Source organism: Schistocerca serialis, chromosome 6 (genome assembly GCF_023864345.2).
Source record: "Schistocerca serialis cubense isolate TAMUIC-IGC-003099 chromosome 6, iqSchSeri2.2, whole genome shotgun sequence".
NCBI lineage: Eukaryota > Metazoa > Arthropoda > Insecta > Orthoptera > Acrididae > Schistocerca > Schistocerca serialis.
Window position 1 is genome coordinate 270,297,819 of NC_064643.1, and position 25,503 is coordinate 270,323,321.

Here is a 25,503-nt window from a genome sequence, read left to right on the forward strand (position 1 = left end):
ACCATGGAAAGGTCTAATCGATAAATTAGAAATAGGAAAAAATCCTAGGTCCAATTAACCAAACTAATGAATACGCTTTTACGAAGGATCAGACATCATTCGTAGCAGTCGGCCACATCGCTCGTATGAGTCCTTCGAGATTGAGTAATCGTATCTGCAGCTCTTTTGTCAACAAAAAATCAAGGGGGCGTAGTTAACAGAGGCACAAGAAGTCCTCAAGTGAAGATAGCGTAGGAGGATACCCAGAAATACATTTCGACAGCACCTCGGGTTCCAAGAGAAAAAAAGGAGCCAATTTCGTGTAAAATACCGCGTCGTTCACTCAAAGCGTTTCATATGAACCTGACAGTCCTATGTTTACTACATTTGTGGATGCTGTGATACAGCAGCAAGGTATACGAGGGACATTCAGTAATTAAAGAGACAAATTGGTCTGGAGAAAAAGCATGTATTTTTACAGAACATAACTTTTTCTACTTTCAACACAATCCCCTTGAACATTTATGCACTTGTTCCAACGGGCTACAAGCTTTTTTATTCTGGCTGCAAAGAACTCTTTATCTTGATGTTTGAACCAATTTCCCACAAGCTTTCTCAGGTCCTCGTTGTCCTGGGACCTCATCTCACGTAATGTCTCCTTCAGTGTGCCAAACAAATGGAAATCAGTCGACGGTCTCACGGGTTAGTTGAGCAATATGAGAACGTGCGTTGTCTTGCTGGAGAATAGCACCTCTCCTCTGAGATCCACGACGTCTTTCTCTCTCACGGCTGGCTTCGCGTTGCTTAAAAGCAAATCCGAGTAGTATTGGCTGTTCATTGTACGCTGCTATTCGAGATAATCGCAAAGAACTGGACCTTCAGCATCCGAAAACACCGCCAACATGAGTTTTCCTGCTGATACTTGGGTTCGGAACTTTTTCTCGACAGGTGAGTTGGTGTGCTTCTACTCCAAGCTCTATCTTTTTGACTCTGTCTCACAACAGTGAACCTAAGTTTCATCACAAGTTAAAATTTCGTTAAGGAAGTGCTCACCTTCTCTTTCATAACGTTCCTTTAGCTCTGTGCACACTCTCAGCCTTGTTTCCTTGTGTAGCAGCGTCAACTCCTTTGCTACCCATCTTGCACATGTTTAGCGGTACTTCAGCTGTTATGATGTTATGAAGTGTACTAGTACTAATTTGAACCTTATCAACTATCATTTCCACAGTCACACCGCGGTCGGCACGATTAATGTCATCAATTCGACTTCCAAGTGAGGGACTTGTATTTACGAGAGTACTTCACTTCGGTGGATGAATCTAAGTGGCTGTAGATCAAGCCATAACATGCATCAAAATCGACTGCAAATAATGTAAGGAGCAAACACAGCTGAGCGAAAAATTAGTGTGAAAACAGCTTGTGTCGTGTAAAACAAAATAATTTGTAATAAATCCCCATTCTTCAGTAGGATGGAAGCTACAGAACTATAAACGTGACTGAAGAGAGAAAGTAACAGTATAGGAAACAAATGCAGGAGAAATACAGTGGTGCGTAAATGGCCGGTACTGCAACAAGAAGAAAACGAAACGACAGCAAGGAGTTCTGACAAGCACTAACGCAGCTGAGTGGCATGAAGCCTCATAGGAACAGGCTTCCACATTTTGCCGCAAACTCCCGCGGAGCGGGCTGCCCCGTGGCGCGGTGGCATGCCAACAGGCCATCCATCTCGCATATTTCCGGCGCCGGCCCACCCAATACCGTTTAACTGCGCCAGCTCTCGAGAGCGTTCGGCGCGCGCTCCCCCGTATTGCCATAACAATGCCGATATAATCGCCTTCCGTGATTCACACAGATATCCCTCCATATGCCGGCCCGGCACCGATTAAGCACCCTACCCCACTCTCCGCAATCACTCCAGCCGACCCCGCCGGATTGTAGCCGTTTCGTGGAGCTACCGGTTGCGGCCACAGCTGTGCACGTACCACTGACCAGCTGCGCATGCGCAGAATTGGCTTACCCAGCTTTCATATAAGGAACTGTATCACTTTTATCTGCATATAAATAGGTATTTCTGCTATCCACGCACATAGAGAAAGAAAAATATGAAACGATAGAATTAGTGACAGAAATTTAAAATAGTCCAGCGCAGGTCATAAAATCGGAACAATTAAGAGAGTGCTAAAATTCGGGTACCTAAAGGAACGGGTGCCACCAAAAGCCTACCAGGTTCAGTATCAGAGTAAAGGGTAAGGACGATTGAGAAGTTGCAACCTCCCCAACAGAAAAAAATACGTATATTGCATTCTCATTTAATTTAACCTCCCAACCGTGAAAAATATGTATAGCATTGACATTTAGTGTAACCTCCCAACAGAAAAATTCCGTAACCTATCAATAATAAAAATGTGTGACTAATTTCTCAATAAAATTGTGGCTCATATATAACCTTTCAATAATTGACTGTGAATTTAAAGTGGTAAATTTTGGACGTCAGCAGTGCTGCGTCATGGCCCTGAAAGATCGTACTGAATAAATTAAAAATTCTTACCTCAATAAGGTCGCCGGATAACGTGTATATATCTGCTCCTACAAGAATTTTTTCTAGCACAGCCCAGTGCAATGCTGGCCGATAGATTTGTCATGTATAAAAAGAAACAACTGCTTTTTCTTTACAATAATCGGGATGACTATGGATTTGAGAAATTAGTAAATTCTTTAAATTGAGATGAATGATTGCCAAAAGTTACTTTTTATGAGAAAGATTATTATTAAGAGATTTTTTAAAACATTTACATGGGACTTCATATAACAATACTACATATGCGGGAGGCTGCTTTTACCTTATACTACAATGCTCAGGCACCGCCATCGCTCCACACGACCGGTCCAGCAAACTCGATTCACACGACTGATAGCAACAACTTACTGCTACTGCTACACAGTTCCTACTGCTGACAACATTGCTCTCTGGTCTGAGATTCTGTTATAGCTTACATATTGCAGGCAGCACATGAGAAATCCATCGAAATTACATCTCCTCGAGTGCGCTAGCAACAAATTCCTTAATCATGGACCTCTTACAACGTTTTCCTAATAATGCTAAAATATCTGTAACTAGAAATCAGTCCCATTCAATGGGGAAGTTCATACATAAACCAATGCATGGCACTGAAAAAAAGCGCTTGTCAATGAGTCCTTCGAAAAAAAAAAAAAATTCGAGTGAAATACGGAATGTTTAAAGGAGATTCGCCCAGTTCCACAACGCTTTCTACATCAGTACAGACAGACGCTCATGTGAATTTTAGATTACTTATCGAAACTAAAGTTTACTTTTGTGCCAGCCGTAAGCCACCGCTTCATATGATTGCCGGCTGAGTTCTTCGTGGTGCAGCTACCTTGCTCGTTTATTAACCATTCTGCGTCGACTTGAGATGGCCATAAGAGAGCAACAAAAGGCGTTCGGCGTTCTCCGTTTCAGCAGATGCGGTGCAGTTACAACTGTGGGGCGTCGTGTTTCTTAACGAGTTACCTCAATAATCGGGTAAAGAAAGGAAAACAGGGGGAAAAATTATTGTGCTTGTAAATTTGTGCAGTGGTAGCAGGGTGTTCCGTGAACAACGTACTAAAAATCCAAACCGAATGGGAGGGAGGGGGCAGGGGGAGTTAAAGGTCACTTTTCTCTCCTTGAACAACTCGGAAACTGTAGCTTCTGGTGGAAATGTCTATTCATACAAAGTTAAACTATATTATTTTTCCTACAAAATAATTCTATTTTCTCTGGGACTAATAGTTTCCGCGTTGCATGGGATGGAAAAAATCGCAGATTATTAATAATAGTGTTGTACTGGAATAAAGTCAATGTTTATTGTTAAGTGAAGAAGGTTAAGAACAAATTTTAAATATGTACACCGCATCTAAGAGTAACAGAACCGTATTAAGTGATGAATTGTGTTATGTAGGTACAACAGGATAGAGGAGAATAGAAGGTAGAAAGGTGAGGGAAGGCAGAAAGTCGGATTGTGGTCAAGCACTTCCCTCTTTCATAGAACTGCAAACTGAAGAGCGAGCAGGCGAGCTGTCACTCTGACTGCACTACTACGTCGCAAGAAGGAACAACAGGACGTTTCAGAAAGTTATACCGACCCTACCGTGGCGTGGACTGTGAATCACTAAGGTCGCAGTCCGCATATATGTTTGGGGGGGGGGGGGTTCCACAAACTGTGTTAACACTACATGGAATACAGACAAGAGCTAAAAATAATAATAATGCAAGAAAGGCGTATGAAGAGATTCCGCGTAAACCACTGTGCATTGTTCTACAGTGCCGGAGGGGCACTGAGTCTTAAGTCATCCCGTACGGCAGTCATAGCGTTCTTCCGGGGAAGGCAACTACCCTCACCATGAGCCTTATTTGCTTTTCAGTTTACAGACTATACCTCGCCAGCATTCCCTGTTGAGTTATCTTATGTGAGTCGACAAAATGACTTCACTGTGTTCGTGTTTATGTCCTGAAGTTATATGAGTTTTTTAAGTGAGTACTTATTTGTAATTATTCCAGTTATTTCCAATGAGGAACAGTGTCAAAAAAGTCGCTCGAAAACTTGTAACTTAATTTTGTGTTTCGATATAAGTAAAGGCTGACAATACCCGAAAGGTGTCTTCTAACACTATAGTGTCAGATTCCCAGGCTTCTCTACAAAGTGCTTACACATTCTATCGGTTGACTGACACACATATAGCATTGAAGCGCAGCAAGGAATCATGTTCAACAGCTTATTTTGGATAGTACCCATCTTGCGCTTCGTTCTTGTTGATATAGATCTATGTGTATTTCAGAAGAGAAACAACAAGAATGCAGATGTACATATTATAATTACTAACGTCTTGTGGAGACGGCTGCACTCTTAATTCTTGAACTGAAACATGTCACAGAAAAAATACGAATTCCCAGCACACGGATATTTGAATGAACGTAAAACCTGTTAACATCAGTCAAAGGTCAAGATCGACAGTATTGCATTATTGGTTACTTTGTAATTAGAAAGTCTGCAATATATGAAACATCTTGAATTGGTATTGAAAATGTATACAACAAAACTCCAAGACTATAATGGTAGAGGGTCAGAAGATAGATTCGTGGAGAGCTGGAAGGCGGTTTTATCAGTAAACAATTCAGTGCAGAAACACGTCAGTTATGGATACAAATACAGCCAGAACTGAAATGATAACCAGAATACAGGTCTTTAGAAATTGGTAGACATGTAATATACCTTAACAACTCCGTTAGAGTAGCATGACGTAGTTCGGTTTTTTTTTTTTTTTTGGTGCAGACTCAACGAGAAAACTTTAACTATAAATATTGTTTAAATGCAATAGATCCTGACATTGTTCTGAGAGACGCCACTGATTAATAGCGTGAAAGCAGCAACCATTGTAGGCCCTTTTTTTCATAGTTGACTATGTTCTTTTTCACAAAGAAGGAAAATGAAACGTAAGAATCGAAAGTAAATTGGAAAGGAGTACTGAAACCCATGAAAAATATGTGTGGAACTAACCAAATGTTGCAGCTCACTAAAAGAAAACGGAAAAAGATTATTGACTATTTAATAGTTGTGTTCATGTATAGAACCCAGCACAATTCGGAAAATCATGCTGCCGGCCGAAGTGGCCGTGCGGTTAAAGGCGCTGCAGTCTGGAACCGCAAGACCGCTACGGTCGCAGGTTCGAATCCTTCCTCGGGCATGGATGTTTATGATGTCCTTAGGTTAGTTAGGTTTAACTAGTTCTAAGTTCTAGGGGACTAATGACCTCAGCAGTTGAGTCCCATAGTGCTCAGAGCCATTTGAACCATTTTTTTTTGAAAATCATGCTCTTCATGACAACATTGCTGAGCACAGTTCATTATTAGCTGAAAATTAGCGTGAGTGGCGTGATACCATCACAGTTGCTAATTTTGTGTGCCGTATTTTCTGCTATACTGGTGACAGAGTTTGTAGGAATTGTTGCCAGTACGCTGATGTTGGCGATCGAACAGAACGTAAATCGCTGGCATTCCACTCCTGAATACCGAATAAACACTGAATGTTCCTCACGAAAAGTTATTCCTCTTCACTGCTGTCAAATACCTAGCTGACAGCTACGAACCCATTCGTTAGAACGGTACACAAATATTTTAAATCCTGTGTAGTATAACACGATAATCAGCCACTTGTCACTGCTTCTCATGTTAAACATGCACCTTTTAACAACGCTCATTTTTATGCTTTATAAATACCACCGGAGATTTTAAATTAGAACGCATTCGGAGACAGCGGAAAGGAATTCGCTGCGCGGTCTGACGAGAATGGCGGGGAAAAGCTGCAGATAAACACGAGCATTTAAATTCCAGCTGTAGACGTAACAAATTGCCGCGGACCTCGGCTAGGTGCGGGAGCGTATATTTTAAAAAGTGGAATAAATCCAAGACCGTGTGTCGCGGAATATTTCCCGCGGGTTCAGTCGCTGTGGCCGTAACTCAGCCCCGGGCCTCGCTTCCTGACATATTTTTCACTGGCCCACGAGCCCCGTTTTGCCTATATATCTGGGGCCACTAGGTTCTCGTCACTTCCCATGTGACCGGCAGATACAAAAAAAAAAAAAAAATTATTTAGACCCTCTGCGTCTTCCGGACACTATTAGACAGACACATGAGTGTGTTGCAAGAAGCGTGCCACCGATCACTGAATCTCTTCCTTTTGAAAACAGCTTTAGTCTGAAAGCCGCCCATTAGAAAATACCTTTCAAATCATTTATCTTTACGTGAGGTATTAGTCACTCTTGAGGTGCAAAGGCACATTATGCCCTGATTTCGTCAGCTACGAATGCCACAGTCTTTAGCTGCATTGCGAACGTACATCTATAGCTATGCTTTGAAAGAGTAGTTGTCTGACCAACCCGGTGGCAGTACGGCAGAGTTTTTTGAGGAACATGCTCGCCTAGACTGTTTCCGGGATCGTTGTTGTAAGTTTCTTTTCAATTACTATTTCTGTGCTGCAACACACAGGAATTTACGGTGAGATCGTTGCTTGGAAGCGTTCATTAGCACAATATTTTATTCAATGTTTTCAGCTCTATAGACGTACCTTCACTGTGTCCAAGATTAAATCCACTGTTCAAAGCGAGAGTCTATTCTGCACGTTCATATGTCAGTGTCGGTATTTCATTTATTCATTCGTGAATTTAGGTCATGACAAACGTTATTATCCCACCTATTTAACATTACTAAGAAAATTTAAGATTATGTGCCGTTCCGTTTTGATGTGATCAAATGCTTTGTGATACTGTACTTCATTTGATCCGTTAGTGGACAAATGTAACCTTGTTACTGATATTTTTCACTTGTTTATTGAGAATAATACGAACTGATTCTAAATTTCTCTTCATTTACACTCTTCATCTACACACACACACACATACACACACACACACACACACACACACACACACACAGAGAGAGAGAGAGAGAGAGAGAGAGAGAGAGAACAAGCCAACGAACGGCGCCTGTACCACTACTAGTCATTTCCTTTCCCATTCAACTGGAAAATACACTACGTAATCAAAAGTATCCGGACGCCTGGCTGAAAATTACTTACAAGTTAGCGCCGCCCTCCATCGGTAATGCTGGAAAACAATATGGTGTTGGCCCACCCTTTACCTAGATGACTGCTTATACTCTCGCAGGCATACGTTCAACCAGGTGCTGAAAGGTTTCTTGGGAATGCCAGCCCGTTCTTCACTGAGTGCTACACAGAGGACAGATATCGATGTCGGTCGGTCAGGTCTGGCGCGAAGTCGGCATTCCAAAACATCCCAAGGGCGTTCTATAGGATTCAGATCAGGATTCTGTGCAGGCCAGTCCATTGCAGGGGTGTTATTGTCTTGTAACCACTCCGCCACAGGAAGTGCATTATGAGCAGGTGCTCGATCGTGTTTGAAGATGCAGCCGCCATCCCCGAATTCCTCTTCAACAGTGGGAAGCAAGAAGGTGCTTAATACATCAACGTAGGCCTGTGCTGTTATAGTGCCACGCAAAACAACAAGAGGTGTAAGCCTCCTCCATGAAAAACACGACCACACCGTAACACCACCGCCTCCGAATTTTATATATCCAAGCCCTGCCATCGGATCGCCACATTGTGTACCGTGACTCGTCACTCTACACAAAGTTTTTCCACTGTGCAATCGTCCAATGTTTACGCTCCTTACAACAAGCGAGGTGTCGTTTGGAATTTACCGGCGTGATGTGTGGCTTATGAGCAGCCGCTCGACCATGAAATCCAAGTTTACTCACCTCCTGCCTAACTGTCATAGTACTTGCAATGGATCCTGATGCAGTTTGCAATTCCTGTATGATATCTTGGATGGATTATACGTTGTGACCCTCTTTAACTGTCGGCGGTCTCTGTCAGTCATAACAGTGGACATAGGGATGTTTAGGAGTGTGGAAATCACGCGTACAGACGTATGACACAAGTTACACCCAATCACCTGATCACGTTCGAAGTACGTGAGTTCCGCGGTGCGCCTCATTCTGCTCTCTCACGATGCCTAATGACTACTGAGGTCGCTGATATGGAGTACATTGCAGTAGGTAGCAGGACAATGCACCTAATATGAATAACGTATGTTTTTGGGGGTGTCCGGATACTTTTTGATCACATAATGCACGGCTATGGGAAAACGATTATCTGTTTGTCTCCGTATGAGCCCGAATTTCTCGTATCTTATCTCCGTAGTCCATACGCGAACAGTATATTGGTGGTGGTACAATGGTTTTGCAGTTAGCTTCTAATGTCGGTTCCGTAAATTTTTTTCTCAATAGTTTTTCTCGAAAAGAACGTCGTCTACCGTCCAGGAATTCCCATTTGCCTTCCCGAAACATCTCCACAACACTTGCGAGTTGTTCGAACGAACTGGTAACAAATCTAGCAGCTCGCCTCTGAATTGTTTCGATGTCTCCCTTTAATCCGACCTTGTGCGGATCCGAAACACTCGACCAGTGGTGAAAATAGCTCACGTTCTATTCGCTGTCTGCTTTATGGATGAGTTACATTTTCCCAAAATTGTCCCAATAAAGGAAAGTACTGCATCCGCTTTCCCTCTCACCAAAATGATTTGCACATTTCATCTCATATCTTGCAGCGTAATGTTTAGACATTTAATCGAAGTGAATATGTCAAACTGCACTCTACTAGTTTTATATTCGAACGATACAGGACTGTTTTCCCTATATGTGGTCTCCTTTGCAGTTAAACCACACTTACCAAAATTCTCCTCAAAACCGAAGTCGACTATTTCCCTTCCCTACCACAATCCTCTCATGCTCGTTCCACGTTATATCGATCTGCGACGTTACGCCCAGGTATTTAAACGAGGTATTTGTGTCAAGCAGGACACTTCTAATGGTGTATGCGAACATTATTGGTTTGTTTTTCCTACTCATCAGCATTAACTTACATTTTTTACATTTAGAGCTAACTGGCATTCATCATACCAACTGAAAATTTTGTCCAAGTCATATTGTATCCTCCTACTCACTGGACTTCAGCACCTTCCCGTACACTACAGCATCATCAACAAATAACTGAAGATTGCTGCTCTCGTCGTCCGCTAGATTATTTGTTTATATAGGAAATAATAGCTATCCCACCACATTTTCCTGGAACACCCTTTCCGATACCCTTGATAAGAACTCACCGTCGAGCACAACATACACAGCTCATTGCTCAATAAGTCTTCGAGCCAGCCAGTCACATATCTGCAAGCCTATTCCACATGCTCGTACCTTCGTTAACATTCTGTACTTGGGAATCGTGTCAAATGCTTTCCGGAAATCCAGAAATGTGGGAACTGCCTGTTATTACGTTGTTGTGGACTGTTCCCATGTGCTCACGCATTCACACCTGAAACGGTATTTTATACGAGCACAGTTTACTAGACATGTTCTGCCTTCAGCAGAATCGTTTTCCAGAAACGCTGTCAACAGAAGATATATTTTCTATTCTTTGCACGCATTTTACAGCAACTATATAGTAGCTTTCTGTTGCTGAGAATTTCAAGAATTCCTGCTTATCCTGAATATGTTCAGAGTGATTATTGTGATTCATGTACCTTGTGAACAGGTTTAACACAATATAAAGTGAAGTTTTACAACCTCATCTTACATATCCACTCTATAAGGGAAAATGGAGGTGTACTTTTAGATCGTAGCAGAAGGTTAGAGAGTTTTAATCGTAATGTTGTATTCATTAAAAACAGGAGTTCAAGCTCCTCGTAAATTACTCGTTGCACTGCGGAAGTCTTTCCTACTTTGATTCTATCAGTCAAATATAGGTCAGATTGCGGTATTATTCCTCCATGGACCATAAGTTCGTGTAAAAGGGGGAACAATTTCAGGACGTTTCCACTGAAGTCATACCATCCTTCCTTCCTTTTCGTGAAACGCTCTTTAGTGAATTCAGAGAACTGACATGCAAGGAAGACCAGAAAATAATCGCTATAAAAGTGAAAAAATGAATTATTGATTTGAGAAATGATTTTCTTACTCTAAATAAGCTCCCTGAAGATTAAGGATTTTCCCATGTTTCACAAGTACCTGACAGATTTTATCATAAATTTCCTTGTGCTTCTATCGAAAGCATGCTGGAGTTTCCTTGCATCCACTGCGCTTCCATTTAAACAAGGCGAGAGTTGCTATTTCTAGCTCTTCATTGTTTGGAATATGGGCACACGAATTGTGTATGAGGACTAAACAGATGGAAGTGCACCAGATGAGTCGGAGTCCATAAGTTTAATATGCAATGAATCAAAACTCTATCGATAAACTTTCAGATTGTATATCAGTGCTGGTTGCTGAGCCAGTATCAAACCACACTGCGATGCTAGTCTACCATACAGACTCAGATACGATTGTGACAGACAGTATATTCTCTTGAGAGAAGGGAAGCATATCTCGGCCGACATCCTTCTCTTCAATAACATTTACCTTAAAAAATTTGACAATATTAAATAAGAAACACTTTTACGATATTCTGCAAAATGTGACTTATTTTATCACGAATCGGCTTTGACTTCTTAGGGCATCGTCAAGCGACAGCTAGATTTCACGTGACAATGCCTAGGAGCTGAAACATGATTCGTGATCAAATAAGTAATATTTTGTAGAACATCAAGAAAGTGTTTTGTAGTTAATAGTGTTCTTTCAAGGGCCGGTATAAAATTCAGTTAATATTAAAATATTGGTGGTCTGAGTAGTATTTCACGGTTATACATTAATTCACAGGAACTTCCATCTTGCAAGTGCTGTTCCTGTTTTTATATATACATTGTTTCGTATCTAACGCCATCAGCAGCCACGGATTATTATGGTGGTTCAAATGGCTCTGAGCACTATGGGACTTAACATGTGGGGTCATCAGTCCCCTAGAACTTAGAACTACTTAAACCTAACTAACCTAAGGACATCACACACATCCATGCCCGAGGCAGGATTCGAACCTACGATCGTAGCGGTCGCGCGGTTCCAGACTGAAGCGCCTAGAACCGCTCGGCCACAAAGGTCGGCGATTATTATTATACGCGGGCTATTCGGAAAGTAAGATCCGATCGGTCGCGAAATGGAAACCACTGTGAAAATCATAAATATTTTAGTTGCAACAGTTAACTACACCTTCCCGTTGCAAAGTTTTAAACATGGCTGCTTAGTTCAGTGACCGTTTCTAAATTAAATTGAGCAAATGAACCCCCGGTCACTATTATTTTTAGTCTTATTGTCCAGGTTTCAACACTTTTAAGAGTGTCTTCATCAGAGTTAAAACAATTGAAATGGCCTATAACATAATTATAAATTTATACGAAAAGACATTTTTAATACAAAAAGTGTAAGTACTGACTAACAATTGAAGACAGAGGCTGTACTTACATGTCACATATAAAATAATTAGCAGGCCAGTAGGGCTTTAGCCACAAAGTATATAAAAAGGAATGCGTGAAGGCGAGCCACTATGAGCTGCTCGTACCTGTACAGCCACAGGTTGCAAGGGAGGGCTCATTTGTTTCAATTTTACCCTCCAGTTGCTTCCCTACATAGTCGACGATCCGACTTAAGACATTTGTCGTAGCGTTGTACCAACTTTCCAATAACCTCGTCATAGAAGGCAGCCGCCTGTGCTTTATGCAGATTCTCTACTATGGTCTGTAGCTCGTTGTCTGTGCCAGCATGTTGTCTTCATAGGCAGTGGTTCGAGTAAGCAGAGGTGAAACTCAGGGCGAACGAACTGCGGGCCGTGTTGCGGGTGATCAAACACTTCCCATCGGAAACGCTGCAGAAGCTTCTTCATTGCCCCTGCAGAGTGCGGCCGAGAACAGTCGTTAAGAAGGAAACGTATGATAGTTATGCTATATAGGCTCAATGAAATCAGGCAAACTCTCTGACCAGGCCCTCATACTTGGCGCGAGACACAATTTATCTAGGCACTTTGTAACGTTTTTTTTAAAAATTATTGAATGAATGCCTGAACTGTGGATTGGAGACAAAACTCGAGTTATCATGTAGCATGTTGTAACTGCAAGTGGAGTGCTTACTCTGTGTTGTTGTTAGCAAAACTTTACACAAGCTGATTTGGCAATGCAACTCCCCATACCAATAAAGAAATACATTCACTGCAACATACCAGCCCCTTACGCACTGAATCCTCTGGCCTTGTCCAAAACTAATACTGTGCACATTACAAGGATAGAGAGGCGGTACTGATTGTGGTGAATTACTAACACTGAGGTTTTTAGCAAAATTTTATTACAAGTTTGTCTTTTCAAAAAATCTGACAATTGAAGTTACATTGGTAAAAAAAAAGTCAATATTTACTGAGTCACGAACAATGAGATTTATACAGTAAGTATTATCTAACCTCACTAAATCAGCATAAGTGCAGGTCATCGAATTACATATAGCTCTCTTAACAAATCTTAGAAACATTACGAAAGTGAAGTATCTATCTAGCCTTTTTATCAAATCAGTTTACGTACATTCTGGGGTTACACATCAATTACAAATTATCAGCCAACTCATCTATACTAACGCTCTGGCAAAACAACATCTATACCTCACTTGCATTAAGACTTCTGCTTGCATGTTCAATAATATTAACATACGTACATTAATCTAACACTTGGTAGCTTCACGGAGCACACGACAAAAGCTGCCTACTCCATCCTCTTTCACTCACAGACAGCTACCTACAACTGTGCGCCAAGCGCTCTCTTACTCCAACACTACAATCTCAGGCCAGAATCTGTATCTTTGGCTCTGCGGTCGTACACAGCGATGCGCATTATACAGCATACCAGAGACATACGTCGTTTATCATATTCGGGTGCCACATACAAATGTGCCCCAGTAGACTCCTTTCAACCTTTACGTGCTCAGAACTTTACTCCGCCCAGAACTGAAAAGAGCGACGGATGGAAATATAAGAGTAATTGTCCAACACATCTGTGCAAAGCTTCATCGTATTTTCCTGTAGCTACCATTTTGCGCCGGATCGGAACTTACTTTCCGAATAGCCCTCGGAATACCGGTAGTCTTGAATGTCTTATTTAAGTATACAGAGAATTAGGGGCATAAGAACAAACATTGCTACTGATGATTGAGGACAGTGCACTGAACAACATAGTTACAGAATTTATTTAATGGCTCTGAGCACTATGGGACTTAACAGCTATGGTCATCAGTCCCCTAGAACTTAGAACTACTTAAACCTAACTAACCTAAGGACAGCACACAACACCCAGCCATCACGAGGCAGAGAAAATCCCTGACCCCGCCGGGAATCGAACCCGGGAACCCGGGCGTGGGAAGCGAGAACGCTACCGCACGACCACGAGATGCGGGCAGAATTTATTTCATTTGCAGACTAATAACTATATCCATTACGAGTAACAGGTTTTTTATTGGGTTGTTAGTACTTCCACGTACGCGTGGCACAAGAAAGGTGTTAATTCTTATTACCCTGGGCAGCAGGACAGGTACCGAAGTGTGGACATGTGGACTTATAATGACAGCCGTACTCCTCGGCGCGGTGCAGAAAGGTAACTTACTTGATGTGTTTATGCTAAGACCGTTACATGCTGAGAAAAAAAATAACACACTGAAGTGGCTACATACGAATTATCACAGTATATGTACCTATACACGTAACATCTAGTATCGTAACATCATGTATCGTAACATCATGTAATCCACATCAAAAAGTAACTAACCTAAGGTCTCGTAACTATTTAAAACTCATACCATTCGGATAATGTGTTTGTCTCTTTCAGCAGCGTTATATCCCCATGCTAACAGGAATCCTTGACCGTGGCTGCGCGTCGGAAATGAAGTGCACATGATGACTTCTTCTTTAACAGCAAGATCCCAAACCCTTGTTTGTTTGCACAGCATATGCTAACGACCGTGTCCAGCTTGAGCAGGGTCCAAACTGTTACGAAACAGAAACTAATCCATTATATTTCCCACACGCAACTGCGGAAACCATATTTTTCCGTCTGATATTTCAGCCGTGTCCCTTTCGACCTAATTCTGAGTGAGGCAACAGTCAGAAGTTGCAGTACCCCCTCCATTCCTTCAAATCCCAGACCGCACCAATGCAAATGTGGCTGCATATACCCCAGCGGCAGAGAGGTTGGTCAGCGTCAAAGAATTACAAGTAAACTGAATCTATGGTTACAACAAGACCCAAAAAGATGAATTCGACGCTAGAACTTCATCATTATCAATTTATCGTAGAGTGAGCGTTGTCGATGCAGTGCTTCGCCGGACCCCATTTGTTGGGTTGTAGATGCTGTGTATAACATCAGGAATGTTTCTTTCTTTCATGGACTGTACGCTTTGTCTGTCCTATGTATGGAAGTCCACACACGTAGGAAATCTTGCTAACCCCAGTCTCATGGAACATTAAATTATCTATAATCGAACCCTAAACTACACCTGTCTTCGATTGAGGGTGACATATCACTATGACTTATTGATCCTAAATATAGATCGATATTCAAGAAAGGATCATGCATGTAACCACATATCCAACGTCCAATGTCAAGTAGTCCAGTCAAACTGTCAGAATAAAGGCTATACCTTGCAAAAGGTGGTGTAGAAGATTTTATTTTTTTAGTTTGGTCATATGATCGCAAAGATTAAAAAATCAAGTTTAGCCAACCAAATTTGTATAGGCTAAACTTTCTGTAGTAAAAAAACTTCGAAAATTTCTGACTTTTTTCAGTTTTTTTAAAAAAAATCTCAGTTCTGTGCTCCTAGACCGGCCGGAGTGGCCGAGCGGTTCTAGGCCCTACAGTCTGGAACCGCGCGACCACTGCGGTTGCAGGTTCGAATCCTGCCTCGGGCATGGATGTGTGTGATGTCCTTAGGTTAGTTAGGTTTAAGTAGTTCTAAGTTCTAGGGGACTGATGACGTCAGCAGTTAAGTCCCAAAGTGCTCATAGCCATTTGAACCATTTTTTTCTGTGCTCCTAGCGCTTTGGCATCTATTTTCTTTTTAAAAGAGCATAAACTTCTCTACAAACTTTGCTCTGCACTCATTACTAAGGGCGCTACAGTTCGACAATAAAATAAGAATTTTTCAAACTTTGTACAGAATTGCAAAATACCAAGTTCTTGAGCACTTTTATTTCATTTTCTGTTTATATAGTAGAAATATTTGTTGGTTATACACTGGAACTGAACATCTCACTTTATGGAATGGTCAGCATATACGGCATCGCTGACACTACATTATCTACAACACGGTCAGGTCAGTTTGTGTGAAGGTTTAGCACTCAAGACTAAGGTTCGTACATTATTTTGGAAACTTCCATCTAATAGATTTAGTGATATTTTGATGCTGAAAATGTGTGGACCTAATTTAAATCTGTGTTTCATTTGTAAAAGAATGTGATGAGTGAAAAACAAAGGAGTGACCACACTAATTGATTGTAGTGTTAAACGCAGGGACTCTGCTCAAACACGGTTTCTGGAAAGGCTTAGTAAAATGATAGTGCATGAAACATACTACAAGAAGTACGTTAGTCGGAAAATGATAGGACCTAGCATTCGACATCGTAAGGAATCAGCGGGCGTGTCACGTCGGTCGCAGAAAAAAGGTCAGTTCAGTTTCAAAGAGGAATGCTTCTTAAGTTCAAAAGTAAATTCTGTTAGCTTTTTAATCAAACAGTTAACATTTCTATACGACTAACGAAATTTTTTTTAGAAAGTAATGAAGTTGCAGTTGCAAATCTACAGTATTATAACAAGCTATACAACATAGTGTTTCGGCCTCGTGTGAGTTGAGCTGTACCTACAGCAAAACCAGTTTCAAATTTCTTCATTTGCAAGAAATGCAGTGGAGTCAACTGTGAAAACGCGCCAAAATATTTATATGAAGAAAGTGAAAAGTAAGTAAATTTTACTGAATTCGAAGAAGCACTCGTCGAAATAAACGAACTGAAAGTGGCTGACTCATTCTTGGAAGAACAGGTCGATCTGGGACCCATTCGATGTACTTACCCTGATTCTACTACTCAAAGATTTTTTGGTAGCACCGAGGAACTTGCCCCACTGATCGGAAGTGACTCACGTATCTACCTTACGCGTCCCAGAAGCGAGAGTGCTAAGCGCTAGCACATGTTTATAACTCTTTAATTACAATAAAGATACCTATGTTTCATTTGCATTGCATGGTTTCTTTATGCACGTATAACTAGAAACATATTGCCTCTTTCAGCACTGCACAACACAATTAAAGGATCACTTCTTCGAAGCGTCGTAACTGTTTCCCATTGGGCCGCATAGGTTTGAGATTTGGCTCAAAGGTGCCTACAATATTCCTGTGTAATGGTGAAAAAGCGTGACGTTACTCTGTAAAAAGCAGGGTGTCAACACATGCAAAAAACTGGCCACAGCTCAGAAGTTTACGTGACGTGTAAGGTGGTTTAATGATGCCACATTGGCACCAAATTTCACAAACATTCTGCCCGACACCACCGTGGATGTATTATTACACATTCGGAACGTCGTCACACCCATCTTTTACCTAAATTTCACCCCTTCTTTTGACACCTCTGCGGTGGAGGTCAGAACCACGACGCCCAGCATTCAGATTACGCAGTTTTCTCGTGAGTGGACGAGGAAAACATTTAGGAGACACAGTCACTCAGAATCGACATGATAAGGCTTTAAGTGGCGGCGTAAAGGACGTCACTGAAACCACCCCTTCCGTTGGGATGTTCATTCTCACATATTTGAGCAGAATTGTGGTGAAATTCTATGCCAATGTGACATCGTTAACCCACCATACGCCTCACACGAAAATGTATCTATCTTTTTTCCCATTGTGAGGGGTCCACTTGTACGTGAAGCCAGATTTTGTGATATAATTAATGAAAAATGACCTGGAACGGTTATCATATGTAGAAGAAGTTGTATCTTTGACGTCACTGAACGAAAGATGTTGCCCGAGTGCCAGAATCGCTTGTAAGTAGGAGCGCGTGGAGCCGTTGCACCCTGTTACAGGTAGGATGTAAGACAAAGCTAGTGGCTAGCTGTGAGAATTTAGTTGTCGGTCTATAGACGCAGCATAATACAGGTTTTATAAAATTAAGTGATGAATGATATAGTTTGTGCTCACACAGAGACAGTAAAAGTTAGATAGTAGTGGTTTCTATAAAACAGTAAAATACGAGTATGTGTTATTAATTTGTAAGGTATAAGGTTTTCAGGAACTGAAGTGATACTGATCGTTAACAAATATTGACCATTGTTCATAGCAATTAGGGAAAGATAATGAATTGGTACTGTAACTCTAAGGAAAGCAAGTGAAATAAATTTGAAAGGTAATGAAATTTTGTATATTTAGTTTTAAGTGTGCAACAACGCGACAGGTAGATTTCGTTCAGTTTTACAATACTGATCATTGAATGTGTTTTCCATCAGATTTAATATATAGGTTGATTAGGTATACCCGATTTGTAATATTTTGTGTTTTTTGTAATCCTGATACAAAAAAGTTAAATTTTGGAATGTTTCTTATCAACGGATGTCAGACTTTTTCTCATATAACAATCCAAGTGATTTTAATTACGACAATAAGTTGAGAAGTTCACTGGTTTTGGAGTTAACGTAAAATGTTTCGTATCAGATTTTGTAAAGGAGAAACGTTATTTTGAATACAATTTTCGATCTGAAGCATTCTACGTTAACGTATCCCATTATCAGAGCCTCATCCTCTTCCGTGTCGTGTTTATTTAAATCCAATGTTTTCTTTTTTTTAAAAAAAAGAAAAGAAGTAATTTTTCAATTAGAATCATAAAAATATTAATGTGCCAGAATCAGAAAATTATTAATGTTTTTAACAGTTTCAATGCGGGCAGTACTTCACAGCGCTGATCCAATACCCAGTATTTTCACTGAACATTTGCAAGGTTATTCAATTATCAGGTAGTCTACTGATATGAAGGTATTTTACGGCCGGCATTGCACTTCGCTGTGCCAAGACTGAATACTTTCTATGCCTACTGTGGAGAGAACAGAGTACCAAGATATCCATTGCGACTTTAGAACTAAGGAAAATTTACTTCATTGTTTATTTGCACAAGGAATCTTATCATTTTATTGTACAGGGCCACAGAACTCGCTGGCCACGAGACTGAGAAAATTCAGAGAGATTGATTTCATTATGAGCATTGCGTATTGGTTTTGCAGAGTAAGTCATTTGCTCAACCACACATCACACGGTAAATTTGCGTAAGACAAACATTACGCATTTCCTATTCATTGGCAAACATACATATAAATTTTATAAAGAACGCATACATTTGTTCATATTCATTAATAAACAAACACCTACACATTTTTAAAGGACGTTGCACATTTTAAACAACGTTACAGCATGTGTCAACATGTTGCTGTTCCAACCGTCGCCGAGCGTGGGTGCGAAGTCGCAGGGCGCTACGCTTTATAGAGTAAGGTTGTGGGCACCTTTCACCCACACTTCAAACTCCTACGTCGCAATGAGAGACAACTGCAGCGTTTCGAAAAAGTCGTCCTTTAATTGTGTTGTGCAGTTTAGTTCGCTGGTTATTTAATATACATAATAGAACGAGTAAATGAAGTTCTTATAAATATGCATGAGTCAGAGCTGAAATGCCCTATTCTTTAACCTTGACTACTGCCGTTCCAATTTAAATAGATAGATTCCCACGATTCACCGGACTGCACGTACAGTAATTGAATCACGCAAAATGAAATTTTCGTTTTCAATAAATAACGTAACACATAATATATATCGCTGCTGTACAAACACAAACTGAAATGAAAGTTCTCGAAAACCAGGTAATTTGTCATTTTGTACAAAACTTGAAAAATATTTTTTTTTGACGAACTGTAGCTTCCTTGGTACAGGGTGCGGCAAAAAGTTGTAGTAATCAATCTTTTGGAAAGGAAACACATGCTAAAGTTCTAAGTCCACAAGACACTGAGATTTTTTGAAAAAACTGAAAAAAGTCTGGAATTTTCAGAGGTTTTTGACTACAGCTTGTTGGCAAAACTTGGTTTTCCGATCTTTCCAACCATAAGAAAGCGTTTAAAAAATGAAGTCTTCTATCCCAGCTATTTGCATGATATAGCTACAATTTAAATAAAGTTTTTTGGATGGATAAAGTGCTGTAGCTTCCCTCAGTTTGCATCTTTTCTCTCCTCTGAGCACCTTCGGATGCAATACATTAAGCACACAATCCAGTTTCGGCATCCAAGTGCCCTACCCCCTAACCACAAATCCAGCTACTCTGCTACGTCGTGGCTCCCTCCACCCCTCCCCCCCATCGCCACCCCCCGACGGAGGTTCGAGTCAACCCTCGGGCATTGGTGTGTGTGTTATCTTAAGCGTAAGGTAGTTTAAATTAGATTAAATAGTGCGTAAGCTTAGGGGCCGATGACTTCAGCAGTTTGGTCCCATAAGACCTTACCACAAATTTCAAATTTCTGCTACTTCATGATATTCATATCCCATTTTCCATTCACCTTCATGCCTTTCGCTTCCTCTCACGCAGCATCTTCAACCAACTCCCACAATCCAACATTGAAGTAAATCCCGAAACATACCTTTCTTTCCAGTCCTCATAATGCTGTCTCTCACATCAGTCTTCCGTTTTCCTCCCTCCAACTTCCTCATATGCGGTTTCACGAGGCTCCTTAGTCATACTCACCGTTCCACATTCTTCATGGACATGATCATTTTCATGTGCCTCCCGCTTCACCATTATCCCGTAGCAGCATTAACGTTATCATCAGTGGTTATACTTAATCATATTAACTCAGCTAAAAGGTTTGATAAATTATAAAGATTATCCCCCAGATTTGTAAAAAAATTATTTGTTCATTTTTATTTATTTTTAAACTTCTATTAAATGTAAATTCTTTGGCTAAAGAGCGGCTTCATGCACTGCCTGACTACCCCTTCGTGAGGAACTGAAATAACGATTAAAACAGTTGTACTTCACTCTGTTGATGCACTCATATGATGGCCGGAAAGTAAATGACCGAAAACATGGACATGCAGAACAAAAATTGGTATCTAATGTACGCCGGCCGAAGTGGCCGTGCGGTTAAAGCCGCTGCAGCCTGGAACCGCAAGACCGCTACGGTCGCAGGTTCGAATCCTGCCTCGGGCATGGACGTTTGAGATGTCCTTAGGTAAGTTAGGTTTAACTAGTTCTAAGTTCTAGGGGACTAATGACCTCAGCAGTTGAGTCCCATAGTGCTCAGAGCCATTTTTGTATCTAATGTACGGTACTGGCAGTTGATGGCCCAAAATGTTTCCGTTTACTTCCGCACGGAGTCTCGTAGCTACCAGCAACGTCCAAAGGAAGCTGTCGCGCTACAGTTTCGTCGTCGACGTCCGGCCCCTTCCGTGCTCACGTAGCGCCGCACCACTGACTCGTTTCCAGGGTCTCTCAGTCCGCGTTGCTCCTGTTCCAGCTAGCATTTGCTCCTTTTCATTCCCATAAGTGTGTCTCACACTTACACTCACTGAATGTAATTTTTGCACAGCTCGTCAACTGCAAAATATTGTATCAGCAGAAAGTGGTTGATCATCTACGGTGGCAGACTGATAGTGCACAATGTCACTGGGTACTATCTAAAGATAAAACGCAGACACATTGATGTGCCGAAAGTTTATGAGCACTGCTCGAGTTGGCAATGATTGCCGCAAGCCGGCCGGTGTGGCCGTGCGGTTCTAGGCGCGTCAGTCTGGAGCCGCGTGACCGCTACGGTCGCAGGTTCGAATCCTGCCTCGGGCATGGATGTGTGTGATGTCCTTTGGTTAGTTAGGTTTAAGTAGTTCTAAGTTCTAGGGGACTGATGACCACAGCTGTTTAGTCCCATAGTGCTCAGAGCCATTTGAACCATTTGACTGCCGCCCTTTGGCGCTGAGGCCAAATGACTCGATAAGGAAAGTATACACTGAGGTGACAAAAATCTTGAGATAGCGATATGTATTTACGGGTATACAGACTGTCGTAGTATCGCATACAAAAGGTGTAAAAAGCAGTGAACTGGCAGAGCTGTCACTTGTACTCAGGTGATTCAAGTGAAAAGGTTCCCGGCGTGATTATGGCCGCTCTACGGGAATTAACAGACTCTGCCGATTGTCTTAACATAACGACCGAAAGCAGCTGCGTTTGCTGAGAACTGTCATTGCTAACAGACAATAAACACCACGTGAAATAACCGAAGAAATCAATGTGGAACGTACAGCGAACATATCCGTTAGGACAGTATGCGAAATTTGGCGTTAATGAGCTATGGCGGCAAGTGACTGACCCCGAGTGCATTTACTAACAGTACGACATCGCCTACAGTGTCTCTCCTGGGCTCGTGATCATATCGGTTGGACCCTAGACGAGTGGAAATCCAGCGCCAGGTCAGATGAGTCCCGATTTCAGTTGGAGAGCGCTAATCGTAGGGTTCTACTGTGGTGCAGACCCTACGAAGGGGCTCCATAATAGTGCGGGCTGTGTTTGCATGGAATGGACTGGGTCCTCTGGTTCAACTAAACCGATCATTGGCTGAAAAAGACTGTGTTCGGTTACTTGGAGACCATTTGCAGCCATTCATGGACTCATGTTCCCAACTGCTATGAAATTCTTATAGACAGTAATTCACCATGTCACCGGGCCACAGTTGTTGGCAGTTTGTTCAAAGAATATTGTGAACAATTCAAGCGAATGATTTGGCCATCCAGACCGCCTGACATGAATCCCATCGAATACTATGGGACTTCAACGAGAGCTCAGTTCGTACAGAAACCCATGCACCGGCAACACTTTCGCAATTATGGACGGCTATAGAGACAGCGTGGCCCAGTATTTCAGCAGGTGACGTCCAACGATTTGAGTCCATGCCTCGTCGAGTTGCAGCACCACGTCGGGAAAAAGGAAGCATGACGCGACATTGGAAGATGTCGCATGACTTTTGTCACCTCAGTGTGTAAGCGGAGCGTGACCAATAGGGAATCAGTCAAGCACTGATAAGGGCCGCAATTGAGATAACCTACTGACGCCAGCGATCTTGACACAGAGATTTTTATGGCTCAGCGCCTGAGAAAGAACATCTCGGAAATGGCAAAGACGGTCGGCTATTCGTCTGCTACTGTTTTGAGGATCTATGAAAAGTCTTTAAAAACGGCGAACCCCCACCTCATCGCAGAAAGCAAAACATTCGCAATGGAGAGAAGTCTTCCGAAGCAAGAGTGATTTCAGGTGTGCCGCAGGGGAGTGTCGTAGGACCGTTGCTATTCACAATATATATAAATGACCTTGTTGTTAACAGCAGAATTTCACTGAGGCTATTTGTGGATGATGCTGTAGTATATCGAGACGTTGTAACAATGGAATATTGTACTGAAATGCAGGAGGATCTGCAACGAATTGACGCATGGTGCAGGGAATGGCCATTGAATATCAATGTAGACAAGTGTAATGTGCTGCGAATACATAGAAAGGAAGATCCTTTATCATTTAGCTACAATATAGCAGGTCAGCAATTGGAAGCAGTTAATTCCACAAATTATCTGGGAGTACGCATTGTTGTTGCTGTTGTGGTCTTCAGTCCTGAGACTGGTTTGATGCAGCTCTCCATGCCACTCTATCCTGTGCAAGCTGCTTCATCTCCCAGTACCTACTGCAACCTACATCCTTCTGAATCTGCTTAGTGCATTCATCTCTTGGTCTCCCTCTACGATTTTTACCCTCCATGCTGCCCTCCAATACTAAATTGGTGATCCCTTGATGCCTCAGAACATGTCCTACCAACCGATCCCTTCTTCTAGTCAAGTTGTGCCACAAACTCCAATTCTCCCCAATCCTATTCAATATCTCCTCATTAGTTATGTGATCTACCCATATAATCTTCAGCATTCTTCTGTAGCACCACATTTCGAAAGCTTCTATTCTCTTCTTGTCCAAACGAGTTAACGTCCATGTTTCACTTCCATACATGGCTACGCTCCATACAAATACTTTCAGAAACGACTTCCTGACACTTAAATCTATACTCGATGTTAACAAATTTCTCTTCTTCAGAAACGATTTCCTTGCCACTGCCAGTCTACATTTTATATCCTCTCTACTTCGACCATCATCAGTTATTTTACTCCCTAAATAGCAAATCTCCTTTACTACTTTAAGTGTCTCATTTCCTAATCTAATTCCCTCAGCATCACCCGATCTAATTTGACTACATTCCATTATCCTCGTTTTGCTTTTGTTGATGTTCGTCTTATATGCTCCTTTCAAGACACTGTCCATTCCGTTCAATTGCTCTTCCAAGTCCTTTGCTGTCTCTGACAGAATTACAATGTCATCGGCGAACCTCAAAGTTTTTATTTCTTCTCCATGAATTATAATACCTACTTCGAATTTTTCTTTTGTTTCCTTTACTGCTTGCTCAATATACAGATTGAATAACATCGGGGAGAGGCTACAACCCTGTCTCACTCCTTTCCCAACCACTGCTTCCCTTTCATGCCCCTCGACTCTTATAACTGCCATCTGGTTTCTGTACAAATTGTAAATAGCCTTTCGCTCCACGTATTTTACCCCTGCCACCTTCAGAATTTGAAAGAGAGTATTCCAATCAACATTGTCAAAAGCTTTCTCTAAGTCTACAAATGCTAGAAACGTAGGTTTGCCTTTCCTTAATATTTCTTCTAAGATAAGTCGTAGGCTCAGTATTGCCTCACGTGTTGTAACATTTCTACGGAATCCAAACTGATCTTCCCCGAGGTCGGCTTCTATCAGTTTTTCCATTCGTCTGTAAAGAATTCGCGTTAGTATTTTTGCAGCTGTGACTTATTAAACTGATAGTTCGGTAATTTTCACATCTGTCAACACCTGCTTTCTTTGGGATTGGAATTATTGTATTCTTCTTGAAGTCTGAGGGTATTTCGCCTGTCTCATACATCTTGCTCACCAGATGATAGAGCTTTGTCAGGACTGGCTCTCCCAAGGCTGTCAGTAGTTCTAATGGAATGTTGTCCACTCCGGGGGCCTTGTTTCGACTCGGGTCTTTCAGTGCTCTGTCAAACTCTTCACGCAGTATCTTATCTCCCATTTCGTCTTCATCTACATCCTCTTCCATTTCCATAATATTGTCCTCAAGTACATCGCCCTTGTATAAACCCTCTATATACTCCTTCCACCTTTCTGCCTTCCCTTCTTTGCTTAGAACTGGGTTGCCATCTGAGCTCTTGATATTCATACAAGTGGTTCTCTTCTCTCCAAAGGTCTCTTTAAATTTTCTGTAGGCAGTATCTATCTTACCCCTAGTGAGACAAGCCTCTACATCCTTACATTTGTCCTCTAGCCATCCCTGCTTAGCCATTTTGCACTTCCTGTCGATCTCATTTTTGAGACGTTTGTATTCCTTTTTGCCTGCTTCATTTACTGCATTTTTATATTTTCTCCTTTCGTCAATTAAATTCAATATCTCTTCTGATACCCAAGGATTTCTATTAGCCCTCGTCTTTTTACCTACTCGATCGTCTGCTGCCTTCACTACTTCATCCCTCAGAGCTACCCATTCTTCTTCTACTGTATTTCTTTCCCCCATTCCTGTCAATTGTTCCCTTATGCTCTCCCTGAAACTCTCTACAACTTCTGGTTCTTTCAGTTTATCCAGGTCCCATCTCCTTAAATTCCCACCTTTTTACAGTTTCTTCAGTTTAAATCTGCAGTTCATAACCAATAGATTGTGGTCAGAATCCACATCTGCCCCTGGAAATGCCTTACAATTTAAAACCTGGTTCCTAAATCTCCGTCTTACCATTATATAATCTATCTGATACCTTTTAGTATCTCCAGGATTCTTCCAGGTATACAACCTTCTTTTATGATTCTTGAACCAAGTGTTTGCTATGATTAAGTTATGCTCTGTGCAAAATTC

General features: G+C 41.5%; 1 protein-coding gene across 1 annotated transcript in view; it reads right to left on the reverse strand.

Annotated features, from left to right (window-relative positions):
* LOC126484821 (uncharacterized) overlaps window positions 1–25,503 on the reverse strand; it is an 854,899-nt gene that overhangs the window by 488,300 nt on the left and 341,096 nt on the right. The gene's annotated exons all lie outside the window — the stretch shown is intronic.